At 40.4% G+C, this 20,739-nt stretch overlaps 1 long non-coding RNA gene across 1 annotated transcript; it reads left to right on the top strand.

Moving 5' to 3' along the window:
• The first annotated feature begins 121 nt into the window (after positions 1 to 121).
• On the top strand, positions 122 to 19,539 carry LOC130144176 (uncharacterized). Its single transcript, XR_008820034.1, has 5 exons — positions 122 to 795; positions 1,174 to 1,246; positions 11,001 to 11,067; positions 14,388 to 14,501; positions 16,250 to 19,539. It is a non-coding gene; the product is annotated as an uncharacterized LOC130144176 (long non-coding RNA).
• The last annotated feature ends 1,200 nt before the right edge of the window (positions 19,540 to 20,739 follow it).

Here is a 20,739-nt window from a genome sequence, read left to right as displayed (position 1 = left end):
AGGAAGGGGCGGAGGCGGCGCAGGCAGAGACGAACAAAGCCCGCGACCGGCTGCTACGGAGATGAGGGAGGCGGCTGGAGAGGCGGTTTTGCCGCCTGGCTGGAAGCCATTGCTGCCATGGCGGTGAAGGGAAGGAGTGAAAGCAGAGGAGGAGGCGCCGCAGGGCGGGGAGGCGGCGGCGTGCGGGCCCTGCCTTGTGCCTGCGGCCGGGGCTGCCCCGGGCTGCCCAGGGGGTGCCACAGCGCCGGGGACCCTCTGCCGCCCAGGGGTGGTGGGCAGTGACCCGCCTTCTTGTGATAGCGGGAAGTTTATTTTAAACGCGTTTCATTTATAAGTAATGTTTTTGCTGCTAACACGGTGTAGGGCAGTAGTCCTCCATGCCCTCAGAATGGGTGTTGTGGCTGAGGAGGGATTTGGGGCCTTTAAGAGTGGCAAGACACAAAGGCTGTTCCTGTGTTTGCTTAATGTTTTTCCCTAAAACACTGGCTACTGCCATAAGCGTTTATTTTCGTGATCTGCCTTTTTAACGGGAATGAAACTTCAAAAGAATAGCGCTGTTTCTGTACGGCCTTTGTAAGTCCGCGGTTCCCTCAGGCGCCAGCACCGGGCGGGGCGGGGTGGCCGGCGGCGCGTGCTGTGCTGCCCTCCCCTCCACGCTGCGCCCGCGCGCGCGGGAAACTGCCAGAAGGTGAACGGGAGCGGGTCAGGAAAGAAAATGCCTACCCGAGCCTTGGTGCTGAGGGTGTCTGCCTGCAGCTGAGGGCAGCTACCTTCCAGAAGAGACGGTTTGCATCGGTGAGTCACCTCCAGCTCCTTCTGTAACCCCCCTGGTACCAAATGTTAATTCTTTTTTTACTGCACTGAGGTTTCAAAACCTAGGTGGCTGCAGTGTTTGTCTGTTAAGGACATATTTTTCTTCACGGGGCATTCTTATCCTTGGGATGTTTCAGTTTTCATGCAGCACCTTCAAGTCAAATCTTGTAGGTTTTCTTTTTTTTTTTTTTAATCCATCTGAAAACTTTTCTTTGCTATTCTCAGTAGAAAGTGTTCATTAATTTTATACACAACAAGGTGTGCTGGCCAACACTGGGTTTGGTTGTTTTTTTGTTTTTGTCTGTGGGTGGTGTTTTGCTACATGCTGCTAATTCATTTTATTCTCTTTTGTATCTATAGATAACATACTCTGGGACAGAGGTTTCATCACCAGTGTGTATGGTGTTCTGCATGGCTACTATTTTACAAGAAAGTACACATTCTTTTTTTATATCAATAATTAAAAAAAGCTTGGCACATAAGAAGAAAACAAAACATGTATTGGTCAAATTAAACTGAGCAATGTCTAACACTACACATACCCTTGAAGCTTTTCTGATCTGGAGTCTTAAGAGTGATAATGTATTCTAACCCTAAAATAATACATTTCCTCTTAGAAGACTGAAGTATGCGATCTTTGCCAGTAAAATCTCAAAACAATCAGTATCCCATTCAGGGAAGTTTTAATCCTCATGCTGGTTATTAAAATAAAAAAATAATTAAAAATAATAATTACCAGAGGGAGCATTATTAATGGGGAAAGTGCAACAATGTTTTTTTGATGCAAGCTCATAGAGAGCAAACACCAGAGCCATGTGCACAGAGTCCAGTAAACTGAGCCAACCCGGCCACCTGTATCGTTCTACATTGAATAGCCTCATCACTTACTTGGATTTTCAAAGGTTGTACAGTTATGTATCATGGCAAGGCTGCAGGTGAATATGAGCTTCTAAAGGAATAACATGAAAGAGAACTAATATGAGCCCTGAAGTAGCCCTACCGTATGTCTATAGCAAAGAAACCCTTAAATTAGTGCTGAGGAATACACTGAAGTTAAGCAGAAGAACCATGCTAAAATGTTAAGTGACCAAGTCACACCCTTGTTGAACATTTAACAACCATAGCAGCTGCTGACATGGAAGAGTACCATCAGGTAGGTGGGAATGTAGTGGCAGTTCAGGCACTTATACAAAAAAAAAACAGGAATAAAAGCACCTGGCATTTGGATTCTGACCAGGCTGCACATTATATTATCAAAAAAAGGTTTGTAAACATTGTAACTTGAAAAAGGGGGGGTGCCCATACAGCCAATTAGTAAGGGATGGAGTATGACCTAAGAGAACATAATGAAACTTATGGACTTCATGTATTACCTCATGTTAAAGTCATGGGAACTTTTGCTTACTTAAATCTTAACAGAAGTCACCAGGCAATTACACCAGTAATTTATGCCAGCTGTGGCATCTATGGCACAAAACACCATCTATAAAGAAAATGTAGTACTCTGCACTGTCCTTAAAGGTCTGCAGTGCAGGCATTTGTTCTAACAAATTAATTATGTGTAAGCTGAGGGGGGTGGGGGTGTGTGGAGAGATGCACATCCTTTTGTACATGAGAAGTCCCCATTAATATGTGTTTCTCTTGCCACAAAGGGCATTGCCTGATCTTTGCTGTTTCTAGCTGCTGTTAGCTGTGCTGCACAGAGGTAAATAATTAGCCCCACTGTAAAACAGATGGTGATACAATGCCTGGCCAGGCAGTCAGAAAACCACAAATTGGAGGCATAAGACCCTCTCTACCAACTGTTTGTGGTAAAACATTATTGGAGTTTATCTCCATATCCATTGCCTGTAGAAGAAATCACATTGCAGAAGCTAATGGGCATCAGAGTACCCGGGGCTGTACAGGGACTAAGCCTAGGCTCCAGCACACCTGTACGGGGCTCTGTGCCTCCACAGCTTTCTCTGAAAAATGCATGTTACTAAAGATGAATCAGTGCAGCACTGTTCACAAAGTTCAAGTGGACTCCTTCTGTCCAAACCGTAATCTAGTTTGATGTGCTTCCCTCAAAGTTGAAAAGCTTTTTCCAAGTTTTTTTTCCAAGCATCTGTTTCACAGTGTTAGCCATGGAAAAATGTGAGGTTCAAATCCAAGATCTATGAGAAACAATTAACACTGCTAAGTTTCATATATGGCTTCAGGATAATTCGCGATACACAATCGTTTTTTGTAGTACCTTTAAAAGATGTCAATACCAGCCAAAAAAAAAAAAAAGTAATTTTTAGTCATTGGGATGGTTTGCACAAAATCATCTGCATGCATGGCTAGTTGACAGTTCTCTCTAAAAATGCTACATGCGTAAATCAGCTATGTTAAAATTTAAGAAATGCCTCAACCAGTTATTCTACCGATGACACGCAGAAGTGTCATGGAACAGTGAGGGCTGGCTGCATCTTAAGGGAAGACAAGCCAGGAGTGGGACGCAGTACCATGTCAGGCAGGAGGAGCGACAAGTCCAGGTCAGACAGGGCCAGAGACAGTGGCCAGGGTCAGACACAGCCAGTGATAACCCAGCATGGCCACCAGGATGAGACAAGTCTAACCTCAGCCGTACGCCAAGTCCAAGTCAGGATGAAGGAGGTACCTGCCTGAATGCACATGTAGCTGTGACGCAGTGATGATGTAGCCTAGGTGGGGGCTGGCAGTAAGGCCACTGCTGAAATGTAGCTCCCACGGGACCGGAGAGGTAGGGCCTCGCTTTTACCTTCTGTGCAACAAGTCTTAGTGGCAACAAAATTGACCATGAACCTGACCAGCTAAACTCATTGACTCAGCTAACTAATCTCCTAGAAGGGGGATATGCTCCGGGCCCTGAGAATGACAGTTCTGCTGCTGTATTAATGTGTGAACAGGTCTAATGAGAAACATACTCATTTATCCATGGTTTGTCTCTGAAGATGGATTTTTCAGTGTTTCAAGCAGAAACAGGCTTAATAGTAACAGCATTCTGAATCATCCAAAAACCAGGCATGAGGCTTAACAGCTCTGGTACATCTTTTACAAAGGATTTCAGCTTTCAAGGAATACTGGAGAATTATCTCTATTGATCTTCCCCTTCAAAGAAATAAAATGTATCTAGTACTTGGTATCTTCAAAGTCCTGTGCATGAAGCTATTTACATTTTAATAAGGTCTTCTTAAATCAATAAGATTGTTTCATTAAGTTTTAGATCTATTAAATTTACCTTCTAGGTATTATATATGTTCAAGGTATGACATGGCTATTTACGAAGGTAGAAGGCGTAAATGGGGAAAGATTGCTTAATATGTAATCTTAAGCATGCTAACTGCAAGTATGCAACCATGTCCAATAATGTAACTTGAGACCAAGGTAAGCAGTAACGACCCTGTGCTGGGCTCTGCTTCTAAGCTGTATTTAATTATGCAGTACAACTTGTTTTCTATTACATTCAGATTATTAATCATCAAAGTCTGAAGTATTACTATTTAATGCTGTATGACTATCACTTTGCTTGCATACCTTGTTATTTATCTGCTTTACTTATTAGAAATGCAGGAGGCTAAAAGCAGAAATTGAATTTGAGCAGCAGCTAGCTCCTGTTGTTTATTTTAGCAAAGAATAACTAAATCCTGTAATTTCTTCACAAAAATCAGAATATGTACACCATGTCATCCACTGACTGAGGGAGACAACCCCTCCTCTGGAGTACCGGGTAACGACAGGCATGTAAAAACGTGCCCAAAATGCAGTTCTTTACTGCTGCTCATGTGACCTGGTGTTGCAAGGAGAGGTAATTTCCACTAAGGCCAAGGCTAGTATTTTTGTCAGGCTGCTCTAATGGCTTTTGTCATCTGACTGTCTGCTTCTGGAACCATTCAGTTTGACCACACTCCCCAGTTTCTCCTGCAAATCACTAAGTGCATGGCAGGCCGTGGTGATCTTGAAGGTATAGTCCAGACTGGTGATATGTCAGTCACAAAGACAGCATCACTGCTGTGAAGACAATGACTGAGGCACTGTGGTTGTTGGAATGGGGGCATTTATATATGGCATGATGCTATTGCCTGGTCTGTGCGTGGCTGCTTATCAAAATGTGGACAGTTCGGATCTGAAAGCATGGATGAACCACAGCAATGATCACTAGGGCACAATGGATCACTAAGGACAGCAGAATGTTATCTCGTATAATTGTGACACAGGTGGGGCCCCTTAAGGGCCAGCACAAGGGCTTATGTTTGTCAGTAATTCCGGCACAGCTCCACCTACTAGTCCCCTGGACACTGAGTTGGTAAATAGCCAGGGAGCAGAGCATCAAACAGCATATGGCTTCGCAGACTTTCACCAGGCTGCAGTAAACATCCCAGCCCTGAACAGCTGCGCCTCCTCTCTAACAAGATTACTTTTAAGACACTGATACCTTCTGGACTGGATGGAAATCTGGAAATAAGCATGCTGCTGTCAGGGCTCTGAGTGCACCGAGAGGCTCTGCAGCTTCTCCCCTCCCCACCCCCACCCCAAGGGGTTTGGCTGTCCATGCTTTATTCCTGTGATATGTGATATGGCACAGTTGTAGCCTTGGATAAGGCTGCTGGGGAAAGAGCGATGTGAGAAGGAGCTATGGGAAGCCTCAAGGGGGCCTCCTGACTTTTGCTTGGTAGCTGCGTTGAAGCTCAGGCCTCCGTCCGTGAGACTTGCTTGAGGTATGTCTGTGCCTGGCCATGTCGCTTGCTGATCCTGAACCACTGATCTGACATGCTGGCTTGACCTTGCACTTGTTTCATCACTGAAGACATGTCTAGTAATCTTGAATATTGGCTGATCCTGCTCACTAGCATGGTACCTGCTCAGGTACTGTGGGATTGTGTCTGCCTAGGTGGGATCATTGCCTTGCTGTTGCCCTCAGCTCCTGGCTTCCTTCCCTTGTGGGGCATTCCATGCTGCTGCTTCCTGAGAGCTCCTACCCCAGAGCCATCAATGTGGTCTGTTACATGAAGAAGTTACTGTCCCATTGGCAGTCAGTTCATGTCTGAAATCAGTACACATGATGTAACTGAACAAAACTCAGTAATACTGGAGGGACTGCTAAAGGCCAACTGCTATCCATACAGTCACTCAATGTATAAGACAGCAAGAGTGGCCTCAAATAGAAGGAGAGCAGGTAGGGAATGCCTGGTCCATTCTGCATACTTCTGCTTCCCTTATGCTTCCTCTGCCTTTCAAGTTGAATTTGTCATTGTATGTCTCTGAAATTAAGGTCAATACTAATGAACACTGCTGGGCAGAACTCATGAAGGGCTGCATGGTGAAATCATGGTATATATATGAGCAGATGAATTAGGGAAAGCACTTGGAGGGCCTTCTCTCCATGCTAAACCTGCTGAACATGCTAAAGGCCTTGTGGAATAGGTGTCATGCAAGAGGACACCTTGCACAGTGTCAGGTATCTCTCAGGGTGACATAAAATACCTGAAGTGTGGGCATGGATGGAACACCTTTGAGTTGCCTGTCCAGCCCCAAGGATGTCCCTGTTAAAGCTAAGCCCGTTCCTCTAGGGTAGGGTAGCCATACTCAAAACACTGGAGGTGATGGAAGCCTGTAGATCAACCCTTCAGAGCAGTACAGACATAGACACCATCGTCCTGCAAAATACACAAACAGAATACGACCTTAACTGTAAACATAGATTAGATTGAAGAGTACAGCTGCGCAGCAGAGCAGTGACTACCTATTATGCAGCAATATATATGGCTGTGTAGTAACTCTGTATATTGGTTTTGCTATTATTACTATTAAAAGCCATAAAGTTTTAATTTTGTATATCCACAATACCAGAAGGCATCATATGAACAGTTCGGGGTGTAAATGATCCAGCAATCTGTGTCAGCACTTGACTTAATTGCAAGGTGGGACAAAAAGACTGAATAAATACCGTTTTCTCATGGAAATCTAAAAAGATTATTTTTGGATTATTAAAGATTCACACTGTGGTTTTCCTCAAGTGCTGTCGTATATTTGTGCGTGAGGAAAAGCAAGTTACTGGAAATCCATGCCAGGCTCCAGCTAAGCAGTTGACTTTCTATCTGTGATTGAATACACACTAAACAGGCAAGAATGTTTCTGTGTTATTTCCTGGCAGTGAAAATACACTCTGTCATGCATCTTTCCTATTCAGATGTGGCAGCTTTTGCCTACCGCTGCTTTTCCACAGTAGTCTGCAGGCCCAAACCGGCGCAGTTTGGACAAATAACTGAATTTCTTAAGAACTTTGAAGAAGCAGCAAAATTAACACTTATATTAACAAACAGAAAATTAACAAGCAAATGCAATAACCAGACATTCTATTTACTGGCCTTCACTTATGAATGATTCAGTTCCTTTCTTTTCTGATTCTGCTTTTATTTATGTATCTTTTCTGTCTCTGTTGATTTTGGTTATTATTCTGTCCTCGGTGCTCCTTGTTTCCTGCCTGTTAGCAAAACAGGAGAAACAAAAAGAATATGAAAGAATCATCAGATCTTCATAGCAGATTTATAATCTTCTTTCAATAAAGAATTGGGCCCTATATTCTGAGTAACTGCAGAACTATGAAAGGAATTACAGATTCACCTTTAAAGCACCCATCTATATTGTAAATTTTTAAAAGGAAAATAATCTTTTTCCAGCTATATGTTTCAGGTAACTTTTAGGTTTAATTCTGATGTTCTCAAAGAATGAACAAAACCAGTAATGCTAGAGCCCTGAGCAACTTCTCATTACTTCCAAGTATACACTTTGAGCTTTCTTGGCTCGGTTATTTATCCTGAGTGCCTAAGATATTTCAAACGGAGTCCATACGGCAGCAGGGCATAAGAGTAAAGGGGAGCACCTCAGAGACCAAAAAAGCTGCATAGCCTGAAATCCACAAGTGGACTTCTGTTGCCACAATTGTTTTAAAAGCTGGAATTCCTTTAATTCAGTACAAAAGCATAAGTTCACTTTTTCCACAGTCTACAAAAAAATCCTGATTCAGTTCAGAAGCAGATATAAGTGCAAATTCAGCAAGTAGTCTATGCAGAATCCAACAGTTGACAGCCTGGGAGACACAAATACACTCCAGAAAGCACAGTGCTGTCTGCCAAATTAGTGAACCGTTGAGAACTGGCACTCACCATGAAAAATGAGCAAAAGGGGGGTGAGGGGGGTGGGGTGGGTGGAAGGGAGAAATGAGAGATCAGAAGAAAAAGTTCTAGAGGAAGGCCATAAAAAATTGAGAGAATAATGAAAAATTGGCAACAACTTGGGCCACAGCCTAGAGCAACAATTTGGGCCAGCCATGTCAACTGAAATTCAGACCAGTAAAATAAGATGCAATGAATGAAAATAAATTCTTATCATGAAACAATAATACATCAAGTAATGCTGCTAGTAAGCAAACCAAAGTAGATGCAACAGAAAACCTTATGGAAAGGTCATTAAGCACTCCCTTTTTTCTTCTCACACAAATTGCCTTTTGGCACAGAGGCTGAAAACAGTTTTTATAATTTTCTATTTTTCCCTCATCTGGCCACAAAATCAGAAATAATCAGTACTCTGTTTCACCCTCTATGAAATTTGCTGAGGCATTCCTTTAATTATGTTTACATATGCTTATGCTTGTGGAGCTACCATATGAACCAGGTACCCAGCTGAAAAAAGGGAAACTCAGAGGGAAGAGGTGCTGAGGTTTTTAACTTTAAAGTGGATCTCTTCTGATCTGATGCATATTACAGTCCTGCACCAGTTGTGTTGACATAGGGGTAGAAATTAATTAAGTCAGCGCTGATGCTGGAGACAGTATATCATCAAATCATTGCCTCTCTGGAAAAAAACAAGCCCATTATTTGTGGAGCAGTGTAGCTGCAAATTAGAGGTGTGAGAAGAACACATAACTGAAGGCCATATGAAAGGCAGATGTGAGAGGGACAGGAAATGTGTGTGTGGGAAAAGCATATGGGAGACAACAGAGGGATGGGAAGAAGAGGGGTATAATGTGGTAGAAACAACTTGACCAACTCGGTGGCCATTTTTGTAAAGCCTAATTAAAACTTTCAAGTTTTGTTGGGTTTGTCTATTTTCAGATTTTCTTCAATTACTGCTGCAAGGCTCAGATTTACATCAGCAGAACACAAGCATGGGCTGACACACTTTTATTGCTAAAAATGAAACAGTTGTTTCCCATCAAAGCACAAAAAGCAAAACTGTAGAGCAGAATCTACCAGCAGTTTTTTATCTATTTCAGTGCTTTGCAGCCACATTCTCTTAGCCTTAGAAAGAGGGTGGCTTGCTGTTAACAAATACTGCCCAAAGCAAAACACTGAGCAATCTAAAAGAACCCTTTATACCTATTTTACATATTTCTTTCCAAACATTTCCTAACAGCTCCAGTTAATGCATTAAGGTGCCCGGTCCTTACTGGCTGCACAAATCAGTCTTTCATGTTGACGCCAGCAGTATTACCCTGGTTACATTATTAGAGTGGCTTAACCTGGCAGGTGGCTTAGCAAAATGCCTAGTGCCAAAACAATCCTAGCATACAATCTACACTTTTCTGTCAATCAAATTATTATATTTCATGCTCTGTTGTCTAGATTGTGGTAGGGTGGGGTTTTTTTGCTTTGTTTGTTGTCATCGTTGTTGTTGTTTGTTGAGTTTTTTCCTCTGTAAAAATGCTATTTTACCAACTGCAAAATTGCTAACAAATTATTTTCTAAAAAACCCAGTGTCCTATACTCCAGTTTCATAGATCTAAAAATCTCAATACAGTCAACGACGGGTGGGGGGGTGGGGTGGGGGGGGGGTGGGGGGGTGGAAGCACCTTCCGTAAACCACAAAAAGCCAATGTAAGTTTATATTTATAAGTGCATTTAAGGTTGGGCTTCAAATCTGGAAAGATCCCATACCAGCTGGAGGCCGGCCAGCCTTTATTTCTTTGAGAGGATTCTTTGGAAAATGCAAAGCTCTGTATTATTATTTTTTAACTGATGGTTTCAAAACTAAGATCCTGAAGCTTTGCAGATAGATTCAGCTGTAAACAGTTGTAGTTGACAATACCAGAATGATTCCATCATGGAATGAATATATTTGGCTACCATGTATCCAGACAAAAGCATTTACATACAAATGGCAAAATGTTCCACAGGACTTAAAGCAACATGCCTTTGTGAGAGGACAAAGAGGAATACAGAAATAAAAGTGAAAGCAGAATGGGCAGATTAAACTTTGGCATTTGAGCAAGGCACTGCTAGCAGTTTTTTGGATGGAAGCTACCAGCCTTTGCAAATCACAAACTAATCCAAAGCCTTAATACCTCAGTTGATACTATTTTAGTCTTAATTCTAAAGATATTGTAACTGTTATATGTGCTACATGCTGAAACCCTTTTTTGTTCCCTCCTGTTTAGTGGGTAACAATGCTGAATAGCAAAGAGAGAATTTTCATTCTTTACACTTTTACACTGCTTGCCAAAATGCATTTTCTGATCTGAATATACAACAATGTAGTAGCTTAAATATCAATACTTAAGGTATAAAGCCACCCTGGAGTGTGTAGAAGTTTCATAGATATTTTGTAGGTTCACCTGTATCGTATTTGCATATATTTTATGTTTCATCTCCAAAAACATTGATGTGTTGTGTTTCTCAGCATGTGTGTATCTCTCCTTTCTCATGCTGATTTCACTGCTCTGTACCATAGCACTTAAGTTTAAAGACTCCAAAGCCTTGCTTAGATGTAACTCAAATAACTTGATGCAATGCAGGGAAAAGCTGAAAAGCCTTCAATATTTAAATAGAAATTTAAGTTTCAAGTGTAGTCTAAAGGCTTCAGATCTCTTAACCTCCTTCATCAATTAACATATCTGCAACAGTTGGGTTTTGATCCATATTTTCAGAGAACAGTAATGCTGCTGATACAGCATTTCCAGTTCAGTCACTGAAGCAGTTTTCAGAAGATAATTTAAAAAGTACTCAGTTGACAGGATGTTTCTTCAGGGAACCATTGATCACATTCTTAAATTGCAACAGAACTAGAGATAGTCGTCATTTTCATTTCAATATCAAGAATGCCTTAAGTGATGATCACAGCTAACCCATATTAATGACAACCCTTAACATTTAGAAACTCTGTCTATTCAATATATTTCTGTGCAGAGTAACAAGAACAGATGGATACTTCCTTAACACCTGCTGCTGTGGGAGTCTTGTGAAACACTTGCAAGTAAGAAATTATTACTGCTATAAAATGTCTCAGTTTTATTTGTTTAGAGGATTTCTATAGAACACGCATACAATTTATTTTAGGTTTCTCAGCTTAGGTTGTGCTTTTGGAAAGCTGAGGAAGTATCACTTACTGAAGGAAAGCTTATTTCTATGCCTCATAAAAAACGTTTTAGGATATAAATTGAAGATTTACTGCAAGTTGTTGTATAAGGAGGCTGAGGGGTGCACATGATATGCTACTATAGAACTGATGGAATAGCTCCAGGGACAAAAAGCCCAGTCCTGCAAAGTGGGAGGAGTCCCATGAAAAAGAGAGGGCTTTCTAGAGGAAATCACAGCAAACTGAAGCCTAATGCTTTTCTGACTAGGAGCATCACAGAAAGATGAAGTGCAGAGATTTTAGATCATAATTATCTTAATAGCTTTCCTTGGGTGATTTAAATGTTTCTCTGCTTCTACATGTAGCCAAAAGGAGAGAGACAAATTATTTCCTAGGTTTGGAACACTCTTCTCTGTTCTCTTCCGAAGTTATATACATCAGATTTATTTATTATTTGTTGTAGAGAATTTCATATGTAGTAGATTCAAAAAATAAAATCTAAGTTCAAAGGCTGTGAAAGTGGCATGTTATTAGGGATTGTAATCCACCTAGATTATTTAATGAATTTTATTTTCATTATGCCTAGTGATCAGAAATTCTCTTAAAAATCCAGTTATTTCCAATAGGAGATAGAACCCAAGTTATCTTAACTATCAAAAGAAGACAGTCTAATATGTCCAAAAATAACCCCTACCTAAACCCAACATATTTTTCTCCTGCCATCTTTTGGCACAGGTGTCACAAAAATGAACGCAGGTGATTAGAAATTTGGAAAATGGAAAGCATGGTAGTATCTGACACAGAAGTAGGGTAATTCTTCCAGTCCAGGCAGCCATTGGGGATTAACCATGTAGCACATCACTCTGGTTCTACTTCATAGATCCACAGAGTTAAAAACTGAAATAACTATGCAGACAATTTACTCTGAGCTTTTGCATAATGGAGTTCACAATACCTCAGCCCATAATTCCTGACCTATAATTTCTGACTGAGATGGAGGACATCTCTCAGAAAGACACATAATCATAATTTAAAGGCTTCACATAGTGATAAACTCATTAATTCCCAAGGTAAGTTGTTTTGACTGTAAATTGCCATCATGCTAAAATGATGTACATTATTTTAGCTTGAATTGATATGTTTGTCTTCCAACTACAGAACTTCTATATGTTGTTTTACTGATTTCACCATTCACTGATCTAAGTCTTATCCCAGTGTACATACTGATAGACTATGATCATGTAAGCACTGACTTTCCTGTTGGCTAAACTTATTAAATAAAACTTACTAAGTTATCTTCTGGCTTTAAGGTATGATTTCCAAGCTACCAAACTAAAAAAGATTCAGAAGAAATCTGCAAGTATTTGCTGTATGTTTTTAAAAACTAAACAGAAGAAAATAGTGTTATTTCTCACTCATCCCTGCATTAATGCCATATATAAGCATACAAATACACTTCTCAGGTTTCTTGTTAGTTTATCTAAGGATCACAGCAATTAATTCAGACACTTTAGATATTATGTTATCCTGCCAATTTACATGCATCTAGGATAAATCTTGTAATTTGTTTTGGCTCCTCTGTCTCCTGAACACAAAGATAAATTTGCTGTGTGTCTAGAACTTGAATTCCAAGAGCTGAACACTATATTGTGTTTAATGCACAAGTTTATATGAATTGTTTATCTACTCTGGGTGATTAAGAATTTAGGTCCATGACTTTAGGAGGAGAAGCTTGAAAGAACTGAGTTTGTTTAGCCTTGAGAAGGCTGGGGGAAGTTGTTGTCTACAAATGCCTATTGGGGGGTGTGGGGAAGATGAAGCTGGACTCTTATTGAGGGTGTGCAGTAAAAGCATGAGATAGTGTGAGCACAAACTGCTACAAAGGAAATTCTGATAAAATACTAAGAGAAAAAAACTACTCGTATTGAGAATAGGCAGCCGCAAGTTGCCCAAGGAGGCTGAGGAATCTCCACACTTATATATACTCAAATACTGAAAACTCAACTGAACAACCTGAGCAACCTACCAGACATACTCTAAATGGTGGATTGGACAAGGGTCCTTCCAGAGAGAAGCTCCTTGCAGTCTAAATGGCTTTAACTGTATGCCTAATTCATTAGCTCTGCTGGCCTTACTCAGTGGTGGAACCGAAGTGATGCTGTAATTTAGGCTCAAAATGCAGACCTTACATGATGCCTGACGACAACAACAGGGATTTTTATCAGGGTGCTGATTCATACAAACAAAAGGCTGTTCTGGGGACAAGAGCTGAATGTCCATCTCACCCATCTATCGTAGTTCTCTTGGACCTCCCTGTCTCTTCTGCATGAACTAAACCACTTTACACCACAACCTTGTAGGTTAAACTAGCATCAATTTCAGTTCTTTACAATAGACCAGTTTTAGTTCCTTATACTAGACCATGCCGTTATTTCCAGCAGTGCAGTAGTAGTTACTTCATAAAACACTGACTTCTCCCCACAGCATGTGGAGGGCAGATGGCTGAGAGGAAAAGGAAGCACGGGCAAAATCTATTTCTGAATCAGGAGCCTTCTTTTTTTCTTTCATTGCAACTAAAAATTGGTACAAAAAGTTATGTTCTTGACGAAACTACAAGATGTGCCAAAGGTAAATGTTACTGAGGTTGCTTATCAGACATGATAAGCAATGTGATGTATATAATATAGTTAACAACTTAATTTGTACCTGTTGTGTTCAAACAAATCATCCTATTATCTTTACTTAACATTCTTTTACACCCAGTTAAACTAATCTAGTGAAATACACATACATAAGAATTAGGCCTTTGATATGATCAGTAAATTAAATTAACTTGACTCCAGGAAGAAAAAGATAAGAAAAAGCCTGTCCTTACAAGAAAGGTCACAAACAAAGAATGGAAAGAATGCACATTTTAAAATTCCAGAATATAAAGAAGTAATGGCCCGAGGGGTAAAGGACCTGCATTTTCTGTAAGTTTCTGTCTTTCTGACAGAATTCTTTTTACTTGACACTTTACTGTATCCCAGATTAAGGTCACTTTCTTGTTATACGTTCTAACTTGGTATACTTAAAATGCTGCACTTTTATTCCAGAAACCAAACATATGGTATTGCAGCAAAAAGTCCAAAATAAACATGTTAATAGATTGAACTACAACTACATTGGCCAGTGTTGTAAATAGACACATCTTCTTCCCCATTATCCTCTCCCTCCAGTTCGAGGCTCATGTCGAAGACACATCCCTGTATTGACAGGAGGAAAAGACTTCAGAAGTCAATACTTAACACATTGGGGAAGACAGAAGATGAAACCATGAATGTATGAGCACTGTGAGTTACTCAGTTAGGGCTGTGGATATGGAAGAATTGTCTTGCACTGGGGTGACAGCCTGGGAAGCGTTTGTTTTCCGTAATATACCTTTTGACTTAAGGAGTGTGTCTCCTTCTGCTAATTCTGCTAATTTCTTCTGCTAATGCCAAGATCAAATACAATTGAGGAAATGGATGTGCAAAACTAATCTCAGAGCTTTTTACACCTTCTCTTTCCAAAAGCCAGTGTTTTAGCTTAGCTTTCAAAAAGTCCTGTCTATAACATGATCTGCTCACGCAAGTGGGAAGTTTTAAATCGTGTGGATATGTCCTGGAAAGGGTACGGTTAAGTCGAAGTCAGGCAACTCAACTGGAAAAACAAACATTTTCTGTAGAGGAAGAAATGTCCAGTAACCTTGAAGACTGTCAGCAGTGACTATGGTGAAGTTTGTCAAGTTAATTCCTTTGAAATATTTCTGCTTCAGAAATAAAACAAAAAAAAATTTCTTCCACTTTTTGAGTGGATGCATGATTCACCCGCTGGCATCCAGCTTGAGCAAAAGAAGACATAAACTTACTTAAACTCTGTCTTTTCAAGTGTTTCTGTAGACTGTCTCAGGTGTTTCAGATTGCAAGTTTGGTTTTCTTAACTGTGTAGAACAATTTGGTTTTCATTCTTCACAAATGATAATCACTCCCAAACAGCTTTACCAGAACCTTCTCTTGCTACCACACCTCACCCACACCTTCTAACAGTCTTGCTCAGTGCCTCACCCTATTGCTACACAACTTCTCCCTTTCTCCTGAGCAGGAAACCACAGTAGTTTCACCTTTGGTTATTCATCTGAGAGTCCTTTGCAAGTCTATTGCTACTCATCTGGTTCATCTCTGTTTTCTTAATCAAAAACAGAGTTTAATGTAAAACTTTGGATGTTATTTATATATCTACTTGAAGCTCTAGAGTAATTACTGCAGAGTAAAAAAAAAAAAAAAAGAAATGCAAATATTATAAATCTTGCTTTATGTTTGGGGGCTGTACTAAACGTAATTTGCCAGAAAGCTGCATCTTGTGTTTGCATAGTGTTTATCAGCCTTCACTATTTATAACAGATGGAACTAGGGCATTGTGAATGTTTCTATTAAACAGTAAATGACACTGCAACATAAACACAATATTGTGGAAGTTTTGTCTTGCAAATTAAATTCTAAAATCTGGCAGATAGCTTACAAATTTAAAATCATCTTCTCTTCTCTTCTGTAGACTATAACTATAGCAGATATTCATTGCCACATGCTCATTGAGGGCAAAATTATTGTTTCATACTCTGAAACACAGGAAAGGGAGGGTAATACTGATAATTCCACAGGGGCCATCACATGGATTTCATGAGGGACTATCACTTATGAAAATAAATGAATGGTCAGGCAACAAGAACAATCTCTCCTGGCAGCTAAAGAAACCTCAGTCTCATTCTGACTCTTAGGCACTTATGCACCACCGCACTTCTGGTTAAAATAGTTTTCCAAACTGATTTTGTTTTAAGTCAATAGACAAAAAAACGGTGTAATCACAACCATCCCACACTGAACAAGTGGCCATTGCTGACCTAGCAGAAACATCCTCTTCCAGTGAATAACGTACTTACAAACGTCAGACTTTGACCATCTGTGAATAATTGTTTACTCATGGGCATTTATGCAAGTCCTTCAGCTGGTAACCATCTCCTCATCCAATTTCCAACATCATCTTTTTTTTTTTTTTCTCACAGGCTGAAGTGTCTTTCCTCGTGGGTCTCCATAGTACCCATCCTTGTTACAGGTCCACCCAAGACTAGAAGTAGACACTCACTCATTGCCTATTATTTCTGCCTTCATTTATTTAAACAAGCAAACAAACCAACCTCATGTGTGTGAATAAAACCATAGTACCATAGTATAAGAAGTGCCAACGACCAGTGAGTCAATGTGTTCAAATCCCCCAACCCTCATTAGTTTATAACCCTTTTGACAACTAGAACCTGGTTGTTTATTCATCTGGTTGGCCTAGATGGCCAAAAAGTGGCACTATCATCTTGTAGCTTCACTCACATAAGAAGTTATATGAGTTTCCACCTCCAAACTCTTGCAGAAGTATTAATCTGAGATCCTATTCACTATAGAGTCCAGGCTTCTAATTACTGGACTTACATAGGATTGTGTTTTATCTTGTCTGCCCCATTTTGTACCAAGAAGGTACAAAAGTGAGACACAGTCCTGCAGACACCAAGGTGAGAGAAGGAGTGAAAGGAGGTGCTCCAGGTGCCAGAACAGAGATTCCCCTGCAGCCCCTGGAAGAGACCATTGTGGATCAGGCTCCTGACAGGAACTGCAGCCCCTGGAGAGCCCATGCAAAAGCAGGTTTACTCTGAAGGACTGCAGCCCATGGAAGGACCCTTGCTGGAGCAGGAGGAAAGTGTTATGAGAAAGTGATGAGATGTTACAGACTGACCACTGCTCAGGGGTGGGGGCAGTAGGTAGAGGAGTTGGGAACGAAGGAATGATTTGGAGCCTGGGAAAAAGTGGTGTGAGAGTGGGGAGAAAGTGGTTTATTTTATGTCTTTTTTCTTATCATCTTACTCAATTTTAACTCTTGATATTAATTTTTCCGAGGTCGTCTGTTTTGCTTGTGATAGTCATTGGTGAGCAATCTCCTTGTGCTCATCTTGACACATGAGCTTTTAATCTTATTTTTAGCTCCTGTCCCACTGAGGAGGGGCAGTGAGAGAGCAGCTGGGTGGGAGTTTGAGTGCTAGCCATGGCTAACCCACCACACCAGTGTATCATCTCTATGCCATCTTTAATTTGATCTCTATCAAATGAGTCCACTCAAAAAGTCACAGTTATAAAAAATATGTGCATGCAATTTTGTGTTCTCTAGCTAAGCCCATGAAAGATTTCACTTGCCATTTTGTGGGTAAACCTGGACACTCCAGCAAAAGACACATCTATAAACCTTACCATTTTTTGATTTCTCAAAGCTTATCCTCAGTGGGTTTCCTCATTACTCATATTTCATTACAGGGCCGGGGTGGAAATGAGTCCCATTACCCTGAATAACTTCTAAAAAAATAGCTCTGGTTCTTTCTATATGTTAAATCTATAAGATGTATGCATAAGTTAGCATTTATTAAGATGTGAATATATAACCACAATTACATTAATATCTTGTCCACGAGTCCCTGAAACGTTGGGGGAGCATCACACTTGCCAAGCAGAGCTAGGCAGTCTTGGGTAGCTTCCTGTAGCTTTCTGCAGCTCAGGCTCTCTGCCACTGTCCCCTCCAACTGAGTGTGATTACATACATGGCTTCATCTGGCATTCTGACAGTTCAAGACATCAGATAATGATAAATTTAACAGTCCTCTTAGTTTCGGGAATCAATATATAAGAGGTAGTATGGCTGAACTTTGGAGCTAATGTAAGTGACATCAGTATAAGACAACACAAGGAATACTGCAAGTGGTATTAGATATTTCAGCTTAAGTATCTTTAAACTTTCCAAAAATATTTACAGTATCCAGAAGTGATTCTAGTGGATCTGAGGCACATGCAGTGTTCAGTCAAGTGGATTGCCCACGTAGTCATTATGAACACATCTGATCCATAAAACTAAGATTCCTAACTGACCTGTATTTTGCCTAGTGACACCTAATTATTTCAGCTATGAAATCTATAAGGCAGCTTAATATATTTTTTAAACTTTTCTTTAAAAAAAACTTTTATCCAGTTTCAGAATAGCATTAAACAAATATGGCAATTCAAAATCTGCCGAGACGTTTTTATTAAAGCAGTTGGGGTTTATACTTTTGAAATTGTCTATGGCTGTTGTTTTGAAAAGTAGTTCTTCTATATCTGTGATAGTGGTTCATCTATTGTTATCAACCAAAGCCAAAAGGTTCAACACAATGCTAAAAATGAAGTTACAGTTTGTACCTGAGTTTCTCCAAAAAAGGTTGTGTTTTTTTAATTAAAGCACTCCCCGTGTCTTTATATTTCAAGTTTAAGAATTCCATTTTGCCTGTGAGAGTCTTTTCTTTCTGAAACTTGGCATGACATAACTATGAAAATATTATTAATCTGTGTTGTACATATTCAAGTCTCATCTTTTCCATTACCCCAAAGTACCATAAAAACATAGGGGAGGTATATATCTTAACTGAAAAGCTTAAACTTAATGTTTTGTTTCACAATTCAGCTATTATGCAGGACGCTGAATGGCTTATAACTCTTTGGTCTTTAACTGATACAGGATCACAGCTTTTCTAAAGCTGATGCGGATAGCAAGGCCAGCTATTTCATTCAAGCCAAACAGGGAAACAGTTGCATTTCTGATTGTTTTACTAATGGCAGACAGCAATGGAAATTTAGAACACAATATTTCAGTTGGAAGGGACCTACAATGATCATCTAGTCCAGCTGCCTGACCAGCTCAGGGCTGACCAAAAGTTAAAGCATGTTATTAAGGGCATTGTCAAAATGCCTATTAAACACTGACAGGCTTGGGGCATTGGCCACCTCTCTAGGAGGCCTGTTCCACTGTTTGACCACCCTCTTGGTAGAGAAATACTTCCTGGTATCCAGTCTAAACCTCCCCTGATGCACCTTGAACCATCCCTACACATTCTATCGCTGGATTCCAGGGAGGAGAGCTTAGCACCTCCATACTTCACCTCCTCAGGAAGCTGCAGAGAGCAATGAGGTTGCCCCTCAGCCTCCTGTTCTCTAAAGCACACAAGCCCAAAGTCCTTATCCACTCCTCATAGGAGTTGTGTTCAAAGTTTAGATGAAGTGGCAATACATAACCTGTTTTGAAATTACTGTGTATGCATCTGTGTACACTAGAAGGAAAACACAGGAAACAACAAGAAAATTAATTGTTGTCAGAGAGCAATCCAAACCAGCGAATTCAGAGCAAAGTGTTATCAGGTGAAAGGTATGTCTCCTGGTTTGTATTTTCCACCATATTCAGGGAAACAGAACTTCATGTACATTTTCCTCAAATAAACAAGATTACAGCAAAGACATACCTGATTGAAAAATCATTTTTTTTTCCTGAAAAGTCTCAAATATTAAAATATAAAATATATTCTGTGTAGAGGAATTATAAAGGAATGAAGGCAAGTTAATTAACATTGATAATATACCGCTGTGGGCTGGCTTCAGGTGTGGTGGGTTGGCTGACGTGGATAATGTGCAGCTGTGGCTGGTTCCTGCTAAGTAGCTAAAGAGCTGTAAGGGGTATGAAAGGGGAGCACTGGGTGAAGAGAGACCTGGAAGAAGCAGAGGGAGGAGAAAGAGTACCTCAGATGTGGGAGAGGCCCCAGGAAAAGCAGAGTGAAGAAGGAGGAGGCCTGGATGAGGAGGGGCTGGCTGGAAGAGGAGCCTGGAGAAGGAAGACTCCAGATGCAGCAGAGGCAAGAAGTAGGGTGGATGGGCCTGAAGAGGATGGAAAAACAGCACAGACAGTAGATGAACTTTTGAAACCTTGTGGGGGACTGGTGCCTGTGTCGAAGCAAGGTGCAGGAGCTACTTACTGAAGTTAACCTGGTATGGGATGGTAAAAGCCTTGTTGTAGCTGGCTAGGCTTGATAGTGCTGTGACATTTCCATACTTAAATACTATATTTTTCTTGTAAAGTAATTTACCCCAAGCAAAACAGATGAAAGCCATTTTGTCATGCAGAAATGAAGTAATTTTAATTTAGTATTACCTTGATCATTCTATGATATAGCTATTCCTTTTTACTGGATTAATGTTTAATTGTTAAAATCAATCCTGTCAGAGGTAAAAGAATAGAATAGCTTTTCAAAGTTTACACTTCCCTTCTTATCAAACTAACATGTTAAAGAAAAACTTCCCAAGTTCCTAATGATAAAACATAAAGTGCACAGGGTATTCTGCTGGAATATGGGGGGGAAGCCTTGTTCCTTGCTGTCATGGTTACTGGTATTTTTAATCAAAGATGGTCTAATTTAAAGTGTGTGTTTGAGAAGCCTTGTCTGGAAATCGGAGATCTGTTCCCTCTTGAGTGATTGTCTTAAAGCCCAAATAAAGGTTTGAGGTTCTCTCTTCTTCCATGTGATCCTTGTATGCCTAGCTATACAATGGTACATTGGTCATGACTTGACCGTATCTGAAAATCGGGGTATATTTAGGGGATTTGGGTTGAGTCAAAGGAATGCCTGCCCATGTGAAGATTGCAATGGAGCATGAAGTGACA

The sequence above is a fragment of the Falco biarmicus genome, chromosome 2, assembly GCF_023638135.1.
Source record: "Falco biarmicus isolate bFalBia1 chromosome 2, bFalBia1.pri, whole genome shotgun sequence".
NCBI lineage: Eukaryota > Metazoa > Chordata > Aves > Falconiformes > Falconidae > Falco > Falco biarmicus.
Note: the sequence above shows the minus strand (reverse complement) of the source record. Positions and strands in the feature narration are given on the sequence as shown.